Consider the following 13048-nt stretch of genomic DNA (forward strand, 5'->3'; position numbering starts at 1 on the left):
GAGGAGGAAGGGACTCTGGGCAGCAGATCCCTGCATCTTCCCTGGCTCATTCCTCCCAGTCCACGAGGGTAGTGGGCTAAACGGTGGCCCCCAGAGATATGAGTCCCAGGAGCCTGTGCATGTGAACTTTTTGGAAAAGGGTTGTTGCAGATGTGACAAAGCTGAGGATCTCAAGATGAGATCATCCCAGATTTAGGGTGAGCCCTAAATCCAGTGACACGTGTCCTTAGAAGAGAAACACAGAGAGAGACTTGAGACAAGAGCAACACAGAGAGAAGGCCACGTGACCGCGGAGGCAGAGGCTGGAGTGATGCTGGCCTGGGCCAAGAACTCCTGGGGCCACCAAAGGCTGACAGAGGTGAGGAAGGATCCTTCCCAGAGGCTTCGGCGGGAGCGTGGCCCTGGCCCCCACCTTGACTTGAGACCTGTGGCCTCCAGCACCCTGAGAGAATCGATTTCTGCTGTTTTTTTTGTTTGTTTGTTTTGTTTGTTTGTTTTTTTGAGATGGAGTCTTGCTTTGTCGCCCAGGCTGGAGTGCAGTGGCATAATCTTAGCTCACTGCAACCTCTGCCTCTCAGGTTCAAGCAATTCTCCTGCCTCAGCCTCCCGAGTAGCTGAGATTACAGGCACCCATCACCACGCACAGCTAATTTTTGTATTTTTAGTAGAGATGGGGTTTTGCCACGTTGGGCAGGCTGGTCTCAAACGCCTGACCTCAGGTGATCCACCTGCCTCAGCCTCCCAAAGGCTGGGATTACAGTCGTGAGCCACCGTGCGTGGCCGATTTCTGCTGTTTTAAGCCACCCAGTTTGTGATCATTTGTTACAGCAGCCAGGGAAACCAACGTCACAGGTGATTCCCTTCCCCTAATGGGCTTTTCTGGCCTGCACTCCCGGCTCTCCTGGAGGCAGAACCCCCAGGTCCCTGCCCTGTCATGGGGCTCCCAGCCGGTCTCTTCCTTCACTGCTTCCAGTACCTGCTAGCCAGGCAGGGGAAGGGGGCTCCTCAGGACCCCAGCCTGGCCCCCAGGTGGGAGGTCTCGAGTGGTCTCCGTGAGCCGCCCCACTTGCTTCTTGCTCTTTGCCTCCACCCAACTTATGTTCAGTTTCTTCCCCTGCCCTTCTAATTCATTCAGCCATATTTCCCAAGTGTGTGTTGTGGGCAGGAGGGCCAGACAGTGAGGATAGAGGGACCGGGAAAAGGGATCCTCATTGTATTTAAAATTTTGGCATTTTCTTCATCGTGGATTTGCGGGGCGGGGGGTGGGGAGGTGTATTTTGTTGTTGTTGTTTGTTTTGTTTTTTGAGAGAGAGTCTTGCTATGTTGCCCAGGCTGGTCTCAAATTCCTGAGCTCAAGTGATCCTCCCACCTCGGCCTCCCAAGTAGCTGGGGCTATGCGTGTGAGCCACTGTACCCAGCTAATTTTGATTTTAAGAGCTACTGTTGCTGGGCGTGGTGGCTCACACCTGTAATCTCAGCATGTTGGGAGGCCAAGGCGGTTGGATCACTCGAGGTCAGGAGTTCAAGACCAGCCTGGCCAACAGAGTGAAACCCTGTCTCTACTAAAAATACAAAAATTAGTTGGGCATGGTGGCGGGTGCCTGTAATCCCAGCTACTTGGGCAGCTGAGGCAGGAGAATTGCTTGAGCCTGGGAGGCGGAGGTTGCAATGAGCCGAGCTCGTACCACTGCACTCCAGCCTGGGTGACAGAGCAAGACTCTGTCTAAAAAAAAAAAAAAAAGAGAGAGAGAGAGAGATGGCAGGGCACGGTGGCTCACGCCTTGTAATCCCAGCACTTTGGGAGGCCGATATGGGCAGATCACCTGAGGTCAGGAGTTCAAGACCAGCCTGACCAACATGAAGAAACCCCGTCTCTACTAAAAATACAAAAAAAATTAGCTAGGCATGGTGGCACATACCTGTAATCCCAGCTACTCGGGAGGCTGAGGCGGGAGAATTGCTTGAACCTGGGAGGCGGAGGTTGTGGTGAGCTGAGATTGTGCCATTGCACTCCAGCTTGGGCAACAAGAGCAAAAACTCCGTCTCAAAAAAAAAAAAAAGAGAGAGAGAGATACTGCATTAGGCCGGGCACGTGGCTCACACCTGTAATCCCAGCACTTTTGGAGGCTGAGGTGGGTGGATCACCGGAGGTCGGGAGTTCAAGACCAGCCTGACCAACATGGTGAAACCCTGTTTCTACTATAAATACAAAAATTAGCTGAGTGTGCTGGCTCGCCCTGTAGTCCCAGCTACTCAGGAGGCTGAGGCAGGAGAATCACTTGAACCTGGGAGGCAGAGGTTGCAGTGAGCTGAGATCGTGCCACTGCACTCCAGCCTGGGCTATAGAGTGCAAAAAACAAAAAAAAAAAAAAAGAAAAAAAAATGGCGAGAAGGGGAGCCAGGGGGAGAAATCCGCCTGGAAATATGGCCCGGGCTAAATCAGGCGGGCTAGGGAGCCAGGCCAGGACTCTGCTTTCTGTTTGGCTGTGACTTCAGTAAGCTAGGGCAGGGTTTTGATGGGACAGGGAGGAGTCCACGCGATCTGATTCACACGATAAAAGCATTTCCTGGGCCCTGAGTGGAGACCACAACGTGGGAGGGCAGAGCGGAGGCCGATGACTGGGAGGAGGCTTTGCAGTCGCCGGGAGAGACGACGGCTTTCTTTCCTGGCTCATTTCACACTAAACTGGGGACCAGCCAGAAAGCCTTGGGAACTTGTCAGACCCACATGCGCTGCCACTGAGTCAACTGCTACTATCATCCCCGTGTGACCTGAACCGAAACCCACTCACTTGCGAAACTGCGGGAGGCTTCTTCACTAAAACCAGTATGCATGCTAAGATCCTGGCGTAACACAAAACGTAATGCGTGTGTGCCGTGTAAAATGTGCACATGCACAGGAAAACCACTGCCAGTATTTACGGCAAAACACTCACAGTGACTCTCGGGTGGAGGGATCACAGGGGACTTTTATTGTCACAGCCCTGACTTCTGTCCTGCTTCAGACCAGACTCTCCAACCGCTTCCTGGACATCTCCCTTTGTGCTTTCCTTTCCCCCTCAAATTTCCTGCAATTTTTTTTTTTTTTTTTTTTCGAGACAGAGTCTTGCTCTGTCACCCAGGCTGGAGTGCAGTGGTGTGATCTCGGCTCACTGCAACCTTCGCCCCCGGGTTTTTAAGCAATTCTCCTACCTCAGCCTCCTGAGTAGCTGGGATTACTGGCGCCTGCCACCACGCCCAGCTAATTTTTGTATTTTTAGTAGAGATGGGGTTTCACCATGTTGGCCAGGCTGGTCTCGAACTCCTGACCTTGTGATCCGCCCACCTCGCCCTCCCGAAGTGCTGGGATTACAGGCCTGAGCCACTGCGCCCGGCTACCTTTGTTTTTGTTGTTGTTGTTGGAGATGGTGTCTTGCTCTGTTACCCAGGCTGGAGTGCAGTGGTGCGATCTCGGCTCACTGCAACCTCTGCCTCCTGGGTTCAAGTGATTCTCCTGCCTCAGCCTCCCAAGTAGCTGGGACTATAGCCACTCGCCACCACGCCCAGCTAATTTTTGTATTTTTAGTAGAGACAGGGTTTCACCATATTGGCCAGGCTGGTCTCGAACCCCCGACCTCAGGTGATCCGCCCACCTCGGCCTCCCAAAGTGCTGGGATTACAGGCGTGAGCCACTGTGCCTGGCCTGGTTTTTTTTTTTTTTTTAATTTTCTTTTTTTCACTCTCTCTGTCATCTTATACATATTGCCTTTGTAATCATATAGAATCCCCAGGAATGCTACTTCAAAAACTATGTATAAGGCCAGGCACCGTGGTGTATGTATGCCTGTAGTCTCAGCTACTCAGGAGGCTGAGGTGGGGGAGGTTGGCTGAGCCCTGGAGGTCAAGGCTGCAGTGAGCCCTGTTTGCACCCCTGCACTCCAGCCTGGGAGACAGAGTGAGAACCTGTCTCTGAAACAAAAACAAAAACAAAAAACTGTTAAAGAATTTTTTGGCCAGGCGTGGTGGCTCATACCTGTAATCCCAGCACTTCGGGAAGCTAAGTTGGGCAGATCACGAGGTCAGGAGTTCGAGACCAGCCTGGCCAACATGGTGAAACCCCATCTATACTGAAAATACAAAAATTAGCCGGGTGTGGTAGCCGGTGCCTGTAATCCCAGCTACTCGGGAGGCTGAGGCAGGAGAATCGCTTGAATCTGGGAGGCGGAGGTTGCAGTGAGCCTAAATTGTGCCACTACACTCCAGCCTGGGCAACAGAGCCAGACTCTGTCTCAGAAAAAAAAAAAGATTTTGTTTGTTTGTTTGTTTGTTTTTTGTTTTTTTAAGATGGGGTCTCTCTGTGTCGCCCAGGCTGGAGAGCAGTGTTTAATTTTTTTTTTTTTTTTAAGATGGGGTCTTGCTCTGTCACCCAGGCTGGAGTACAGTGGCATGATCATGACTCACTGTAGCCTCGACTTCTTGGGCTCAGGAGATCCTCCCACCTCGACCTCCTGAGTAGCTGAGACTACCGGTGCACGCTACCATGCCCAGCTAATTTTTGTAAAAGAAAAATTTTTTAAACAGAAAATTATTGCTATTGTCTTGGACAATGAACAGTATTTACTTTCTGTTTTTGGACTTAGACAAAGTCAAAGACTCACTGATCTCCCCCCCACCCCCACCCCTCCTACCTCCACTACAGAAAAGGCTCAGGGGAGGTAGGGATGGGCATGGGCCCTTCAGGTCCCTGTTTGGGGTTGGGCCTGTTTTCCCCCAGAGGAACGGCCGCTGAGGTTGGGCAAGGAGACTGATGCACTGATAGTAGCTGGATGGCGCTCTGGGCGGTGAGCGTATCATCCCGCCCATGTGACTTATGCGCTCACCCGCCTTGTGAGGCCCAGTAATTCAGGACACCCTGGCCTCGCAGGAACTTTCTGTGCTCTGAAGGAGAAAGTCACCTGGCAGGGGCTGCTCTTGCCTCCAGTTCGTGGTGCACGGCTCAGTACCACATGCCATTCCCTGGCCAGTCCACCACTGTCCACAGCAAACCCAGTCCTGCCTGCTGTTGGACCGCCGGTGCGCCCTTCTCTCCTCAGACCTCCCCAGGTACCCCACAGCCCTGGCCTCTCAGGTCAGGAGCTGTCTCACGGCGTTGGGAAGCACCAGCTGGGGTGGCCACTATCGTCCCTCGTCACTTGTTGCATGTCTTCCAGCTGTGGCAGAGCCCACCTCCCCCTTCCCAGGCAGGCCCTTTAAGGCCATCCCCCTGCTAGAGTCTGAAGTCTGTGTCTCCCAGAAATTCACATGTTGCAATTAACCCCCAGGTGATGGTGTTAGGAGGGGGGATCTTTGGAAGGGAGTTAGGTCATTAGGGTGTCCTCACGAATGGGATTAGTGCCCTTATAAAAGAGGCCCCTCAGAGAGACCCTTGCCCTTCCACCAGGTGAGGACAGTGAGAAGGTGCCCTCTGTGGACAAGCAAGTGGGTCCTCACCAGACACCAACTAGAAGCCTCCCTGGTCTTGGACCTCCCAGCCTCCAGAACCATGTGAAATACATTTCTGTTGTGTATAAGCAGTCCAGGCACCTGGTTTATGGAACATTGTTAGGGAAGCTCAGATGGATGAAGACATCCCCTCTTTTTTTTTGTTTTTTATTTTTTATTTTTTTGAGATGGAGTCTTGTTCTGTCCCAGAGGCTGGAGTACAATGGTGCCATCTCAGCTCATGCAACCTCCGCCTCCCCGGTTCAAGTGATTCTCCTGCCTCAGCCTCCTGAGTAGCTGGGATTACATACGTGCACCACCACATCCAGCTGATTTTGGTATTTTTAGTAGAGACGAGCTTTCACCATATTGGCCAGGGCTGGTCTCGAACTCCTGACCTCTCGACCTTCCCACCTTGGCCTCCCAAAGTGCTGGGATTACAGGTGTGAGCCATCACACCCAGCCAATATCCCCTCCGTTTCTTTTTGAGGACTTCCCTCCAGCAGTCTTGCCCCCACCTCCTGGTCCCCTGCATTGCCATCTCTCTCTCTCGCTCTCTTTCTCTCTCTCTCTCTCTGTCTGCCAGGGATCAGGCCACACAGAGGGGCTGTCATCTCCCTCTCCTGACCCCATGTCCTCCTGCACCTTAGCCTCCTATCTCTCCCTGACCACCATCCTTTACCCATACTTCCCACCCAGACCTCTCCCCTCCAGTCTCTGAACCAGCCAGGTCACGGTCCTGGGCACCACCCTGCCATCTGTCCTCACTGCTCTGGACCTAAGCAGAGAGCCCACACAGCTGCCCACTGCCCCAAAATGCTCTCCTTGCAGCCTCCTGGTTTTCCTCCCGCTCCCTGGCCCCTATTCTCCGTGATGCCCCCTCCCCCAGCCTCCCTCCCACTGACCTCCTCCTTCTGATCCCCTATCCCCCTGGCTTCCCTCCCACATCCTTCCTCCACCTGGCGTCCCATCCCCCTGTTTCCCTCTCTCCCTGGTCCTCCCTCTCCTTGCCCTCTCCCTAGTCCCCTTTCTCCCTCAGCCGCCCCTCCCTGGTGTCCCCTCTGCCTGATCCTTCCTATCCCCCCATCTCCCTGATCCTCCCCCTTCCTAATCCTCCCTCTCCCGATCCTCCCTCTCCCTGATCCCTTTATTCCGGACTCAGGGCTGTTGGCTTCAGGGCTCTGTCCTCACCCCTCTTTTCTTCCCACACTCTTTTCTCAGTGAGCTCATCCAATCCCAAATTTAAATCCCAGCCCTGACATCTCTGTCCTGATTCAGGCTGGAGCCTCCGGCTGCTTCCCGGACCCCTCACGCTTCGTGTGGACGAAGCGGAACCTCTGCCAAAGCCTCCTCTCCCCTGGCTATTTCCCCTCGAAAGTGGAGACTCTGTTTGCCAAGTTAAACAGGCCAGAAGCCCTGGAGTCCTCCTCAACCAACTGTCCTCTCTTTCACCCCTCACATCCCATCCATCAGTAAATCACATTAAACTGGGCGTGGTGGCTCCTGTTTGTATTCCCAGCTACTTGAGAGGCAGAGGTGGGAGGATCGTTTAAGCCCAGGAGTTCCAGGCTGGCTTGGGCAACGTAGTGAGACCCCATCACTATTATTTAAAAAGAGACTGGCCGGGCAAGGTGGCTCATGCCTGTAGTCCCAGCACTTCGGGAGGGTGAAGCGGGAGGATCCTGACCTATGAGGTCAGGAGTTTGAGACCAGCCTGGCCAACATGGTAAAACCCCATTTCTACTAAAACTACAAAAACTAGCTAGGTGCAGTGGCATGCACCTGTAATTCCAGCTGTGTGAGAGGCTGAGGTGGAAGCATTGCTTGAACCCAGTGGGCGGAGGTTGCAGTGAGCCAAGATCGCACCACTGCTCTCCAGGCTGGGCAACAGAGTGAGACTCCATCTCCAAAAAAAAAAAAGAGACTAAATGAGGTCCTGTTTCTCCACGAGAGAAGAGGGAGGTTGTGTGCATGGGCGTGGACACCACAGAGGAGGGGGCTTGTCCAGAAGGGGCGTCAAGGAAGGTTCTGGGAAAGAGGGTGCGGAGCAGCGGTGCAGACCCTGGGGGCGAGTGAGCAGAGACCGGGAGCTAGTGGAAGCCGAATCTGTGATGCAGAACATGCCAGGTAAGACCAGGGAAGTGTGTTGGTGCCAGGTCTTGGGGCCCTCGATGGCTCAGGAGCTCGGACTGTCTTTGGGAGGTGACCTGGAGCCACTGGAGATCCCGGAACAGGAGCAGTGGTGGCCACAGAGCCGGCGGCCTGTGCAGGATGGACTGGGAAGGCACGGAGGCCACCCCGGGCTTGGGCCTGAAGCAACCAGGGCAGCGGAAGGAACAAAGGACAGGCCGGCAGGACCGCAACTGGTTGCTGTGCGGTGGGGGCGGAGAGGACCTATGATCAAGAAGTTAAAACTGCCAGGCACAGTGGTTCACGCCTGTAATCCCAGCACTTTAGGAGGCCGAGGAGGGTGGATCGCTTGGGCCTAATAGTTTAAGACCAGCGTGGGCAACACAGCGAAAACCCATCTCTACAAAAAATACAAAAATTAGCCAGGCATGGTGGCGCGTCCCTATAGTCCCAGCTACTCGGGAGACTGAGGTGGGAGGATTGCTTGAGCCCAGAAAGTGGAGGTTACAGTGAGCCGAGATTTTGTCACCGCACTCCAGCCTGGGAGACAGAGTGAGACCCCGGGGATAATGTCTCTGTGCTTCCCCAGGAAATAGTGAAATGGGACCTTGGTACTGGTGCAGTAGTAGGGGGCAGTTTCTGGACCACATGGCCGGGGCTGATCAGACCCCAGGTGGGCCCCAGGCAGGCTTACAGGGTGGCCTCCAATGAGAGCTTTGTCCGCCCCAGCCCCTGAGAAAGGCTGGATCCAGCAGTGTTTCTACAGCGTTTTTTCACAGAGGAGATTGAGAGCTGGTCACTCCGTGATGGAAGGAAGGGAAAGTGGAGAAGCCCGCCCAACATGAGTGGGGTCCCAGGGACTTAAGGCTGCAGTGGGGGTGCGCAAAAGACAATGGGGGCCCTGATAATTATCAGAGGGTCAGGAGATGGTTGGGCCGGGAGCTGCCTTCCCCTAGTCTGCTGTTCAGTTCCCAGGCTCCTGGGCAGCTGCGCCGGTCTCTGCTTCCAGCAAGGCTGGGTCATGTGGCTTTCCCTGATCCCCAGAGACTGGACTCCCGTTTACTGTGCACTCCCCACCCTCATTTTGTTTTCTGTGTTTTTTTTGTTGTTGTTGTTGTTCGTTTTTTGAGGCAGTCTCACTCTGTCGCCCAAGTTGGAGTTCACTGGTGCCATCTTGGCTCACTGCAACCTCTGTCTCCTGGGTTCAAGTGATTCTTGTGCCTCAGCCTCCTGAGTAGCTGGGATTACAGGCGCCCACCACGACGCCTGGCTAATTTTTTTGTATTTTTAGTAGAGACGGGTTTCACCATATTGGGCAGGCTGGTATCAAACTCCTGACCTCAGGTGATCCTCCCGCCTCGGCCTCCCAAAGTGCTGGAATTACAGGCGTGAGCCGCCGTGCCCAGCCTCCCCACCCTTACTTTGGGAGCCCAAATAGGCCTTTGCTCCTTGCCACCAAAAGCTCCTGCCCCAGTGTCTTCAGCCCTAAGGGCCAAGTCCAAACTCATACCGTGCTGCAATCAATTCTTTTACCAAAGGCATCCAATGAGCAACTATGAAACCTGCTGCCCTGTAGGTGGGTGGGGGCAACTTTCTGGAGTCAAGAAGAGTGTGTGCTGGGCACAGTGGCTCATGTCTATAATTATCAGCACTTTGGAAGGCTGAGGAGGGAGGATCGCTTGAGCCCAGGAGTTTGAGGTGGCAGTGAGCTGTGATCGCGACACTGCACTCCAGCCTGGGCAACAGAGCCAGGCAGTGTCTCTAATCAATAAATTAGATTTAAAAATGAGTGTTCTTTGGCTGAGGTCCCTTGAACGTGCTACAATAAGACATTACAATAAGACAGAACCTGGAACAGGGTGTGGCGAGTGAGGTGCTGGCCTGGGGCCCAAAATTTAAGGGGCCTAGTAATCAAGAGAAATAATATTGAAATACAATACTTAAAAAAATCAATGTTAAAACAAAAATATTAATGATAAAGAAAAATTGATTTTACTTTTTTGTTTTTGAGATGGAGTCTCGCTGCGTCGCCCAGGCTGGAGTGCAGTGTCATGATCTCAGCTCACTGCAACCTCCCCCTCCCGGGTTCAAGAGATTCTCCTGCCTCAGCCTCCCCAGTAGCTGGAACTACAGGATCATGCCACCACGCCTGGCTAATTTTTGTATTTTTAGTAGAGACGGGGTTTCGCTGTGTTAGCCAGGTTGGTCTTGATTTCCTGACCTCATGATTTTCCCGCCTAGGCCTCCCAAAGTGCTGGGATTACAGGGGTGAGCCACTGCGCCCGGCTCAGAAAAAATCATTTTACTTTATTTTATGTTTTGAGATGGGGTCTCGTTCTATTGTCCAGGCTAGAGTGCAGTAGCACCATCACAGCTCACTGCAGCCTCGACCTCCTGTGCTCAGGCAATTCTCCCGCCTAGGCCTCCCAAAGTGCTGGGATTACAGGCGTTCTTAAAAAAAAAAATTGACCATTTATTCACTTTTCCCACTTGGTTCCAACTATGGGGGTGACATTTTCCTGAGTGTGTACAAGGCTGCACAGAGAATCCCCCACTTCCTTCTCCTGCAAATAAACTGGGAAGGGATTCCTCCAGCTTCCTTGGTCTCAGGCTACAGCGCGGCTGCAGCCCCGGAAAGCGAGGGAGGAAGTGGTCATCCCAGGAAGGTAACGGGGTCCGCGGGGCAGAAGGCGGCTCCCGGGTGAGGGTCCCTCCGCGGCCAGCAGGGGACGCTGTGGGGCAGCACCGCGAGGACCGTTTTGCCAGGGAAGAAGCCGCCGCGCACCCCGGTTCCTGACACCCACGTCGCTCACAGCCCCAGCTCGCCCGGGGAGCTGACCCACTTGCTCAGCTCCTGGGCGAGATAGCTAACTCGGGGTGTGGAGAACAAAACTAAAGCTCAGACGTTGCTCCTTACCCACTAGTCCTCTGCACCCAGGCAGAGCCCACCCAGAATACCACGCCTTCCCTCAGCAAGGCCTCTGGGGTATCACGTTTGTCCCAGGTCCAAGTAGCATCCCCAGCCCGGGTCTGGCTGATTCTCTAATTGACAGTGTCCCCTCTATTGGGAATGGAGAGCAGGGAGAACCTTCCAGAAGGGCCACATTCTCGAAGGATTCCAGTTTTGTTGAGTTCAGAAGCCCCTTCACCATTCTCAAGCCAAGTGGTGTGAAATGAGGAGGGGGGCCTTTCTTCCCGGATGGTCTCCCTTACCCCTGACCTCAGATGCCCCTTTTCCTCTGACAGTCCCTGGGCCCAGGACTTGGAAGCTCTCCTGAGTTCCTTCTATTTCTTTTCTTTCCTTTTTTTTTTTTTTTGAGACGGAGTCTTGCTCTTGTTGCCCAGGCTGGAGTGCAATGGCACAATCTTGGCTCACTGCAACCTCTGCCTCCTGAGTTCAAGTGATTCTCCTGCCTCAGCCTCCCGAGTAGCTGGGATTACAGGCGCCTGCCACCACGCCCGGCTAATTTTTGTATTTTTAGTAGAGACGGGGTTTCGCCATGTTGGCCAGGCTGGTCTCGAACTCCTGACCTCGTGATCCTCTTGCCTCAGCCTCCCAAAGTGCTGAGATTACAGGCATGAGCCACCGTGCCCAGCCTCTTTTCTTTTTTTTTTTTTTTTTTGAGATGGAGTCTCCCATTCTGCCGCCCAGGCTGGAGTGCAATGGCGCGATCTCGGCTCACTACAACCTCCTCCTCCTGAGTTCAAGTGATTCTCCTCCCTCAGCCTCCCGAGTAGCTGGGATTACAGGTGCCCGCCATCACACCTGGCTAATTTTTATATTTTTAGTAGAGACAGAGTTTCAGTAGAGACACGGTTTCACCATGTTGGCAAGGCTGGTCTCGAACTCCTGACCTCAAGTGATCCACCTGCCTCGGCCTCCCAAAGTTCTGGAATTACAGGCGTGAGCCACCGCGCCCAGCTGGTTCCTTCTATTTCTTTTCCTTTGCCTTCCGACATGGCCCTGATGGCCTGACAGTCACTGTCCCCTGCACTGTGGCATCCATCCTCCTCCTCCTCGTAGCTGCCTTGCAAGGCAAGGCTTCATGTTCACTCCTGCAGTGAACATGAGGCAGGAAGAGACCGCATAAGTTAGAGGTGACTGTGGCTCAGAAAGGCTGCGTGACTTGCCCAAGGTCACATAGCAGTGAGAGATGGAGTCTGGGCCCAGAGCCAGCACGCTGTCTTTTGGCATTGCCTCCCTGGAAAGGCTGGGCCCGCACTGTCCTCTCTGCCCTGCACTGTTTTAGTTCACACAGCTCACTCTTGGCCCGTGCCGGGTACTTGTCTTGCTTTCTAAGAGTGGTTATTTACTGATTCTTTGGATTTCTACTTAGTTCCTCCCCTGTGCCAGGCCCAGGAGACAAAGGCGGAGGCTGCACTCAAGGAGTTCATGGTCTGGGAGACAAAACTCTTCCTGCGTGTCAGCTGAGTCTTCCCAGGCAGCCCGCAGGACTCCCAAGGGGCAGAGGCTGTTTCCTGCTTCTCCTGCAGCCCACCCGGAGCTGGTGACCTCCTGGTCCCTTCTCAGGGAGCTGCTGCTGCCGCTGCCTCCATCATCGGGTGGGGGCTGGGCAGGCCTGACCCAGCAGACTATGGGGTGAGGGATAGAGGGCTGGGGAAGGGGTCTGGGAGCTCAGAGCTCAGGGAAGGTGTTGGGGGTTTAAGGCTGATGAAAGCAGGCTTCCTCTCTCAAACACCCAAGGGCTGATCCACCACATGTAACTTGAGCAGCAGGGCCAGGCCCTCAGCTCTGCCTGTGCGCAGCCTCCGGTGTTCAGGTCTAGAAGGTCAAGGTTCAGGCCAGGCACAGCGGCTCACGCCTGTAATCCCAGCACTTCGGGAGGCCGAGGTGGGCGGATCACCTGAAGTCAGGAGATCAAGACCAGCCTGGCCAACATACTGAAACCCTGTCTCTACTAAAAAATACAAAAATTAGCCAGGCTTGGTGGCACATGCCTGTAATCCCAGCTACTTGGGAGACTGAGGCAAGAGAATCGCTTGAACCCAGGAGGCAGAGGTTGTGGTGAGCCGAGATTGTGCCATTGCACTCTTGCACTCCAGCTGGGCAACAACAGGGAAACTCCATCTGAAAAAAAAAAAAAAAAAAGAAGGTCAAGGTTCAATCCTTGGCTCTATCACTAAAGAACTGGGACAAACAGGGCCCTTCTGTCTGGATATCTCGCCTCTGATTCCTTCGTCCCTATTGTACCCTTGCTGGGAGGAGATTTCCAGAACCAAATCTTAAAAACCTCCTGACTGTTTTTTTTTTTTTTGAGACTGAGTGTTGCTCTGTCGCCCAGGCTGGAGTGCAGTGGTGCGATCTCGGCTCACTGCAACCTCCTCCTCCTGGGTTCAAGCGATTCTCCTGCCTCAGCCTCTTGAGTAGTGGGACTACAGGTGCGCGCCACCACGCCTGGCTAATTTTTCTATTTTTAGTATCGATGTGGTTTCACCA

The sequence above is a fragment of the Nomascus leucogenys genome, chromosome 14 (genome assembly GCF_006542625.1).
Source record: "Nomascus leucogenys isolate Asia chromosome 14, Asia_NLE_v1, whole genome shotgun sequence".
Lineage (NCBI taxonomy): Eukaryota > Metazoa > Chordata > Mammalia > Primates > Hylobatidae > Nomascus > Nomascus leucogenys.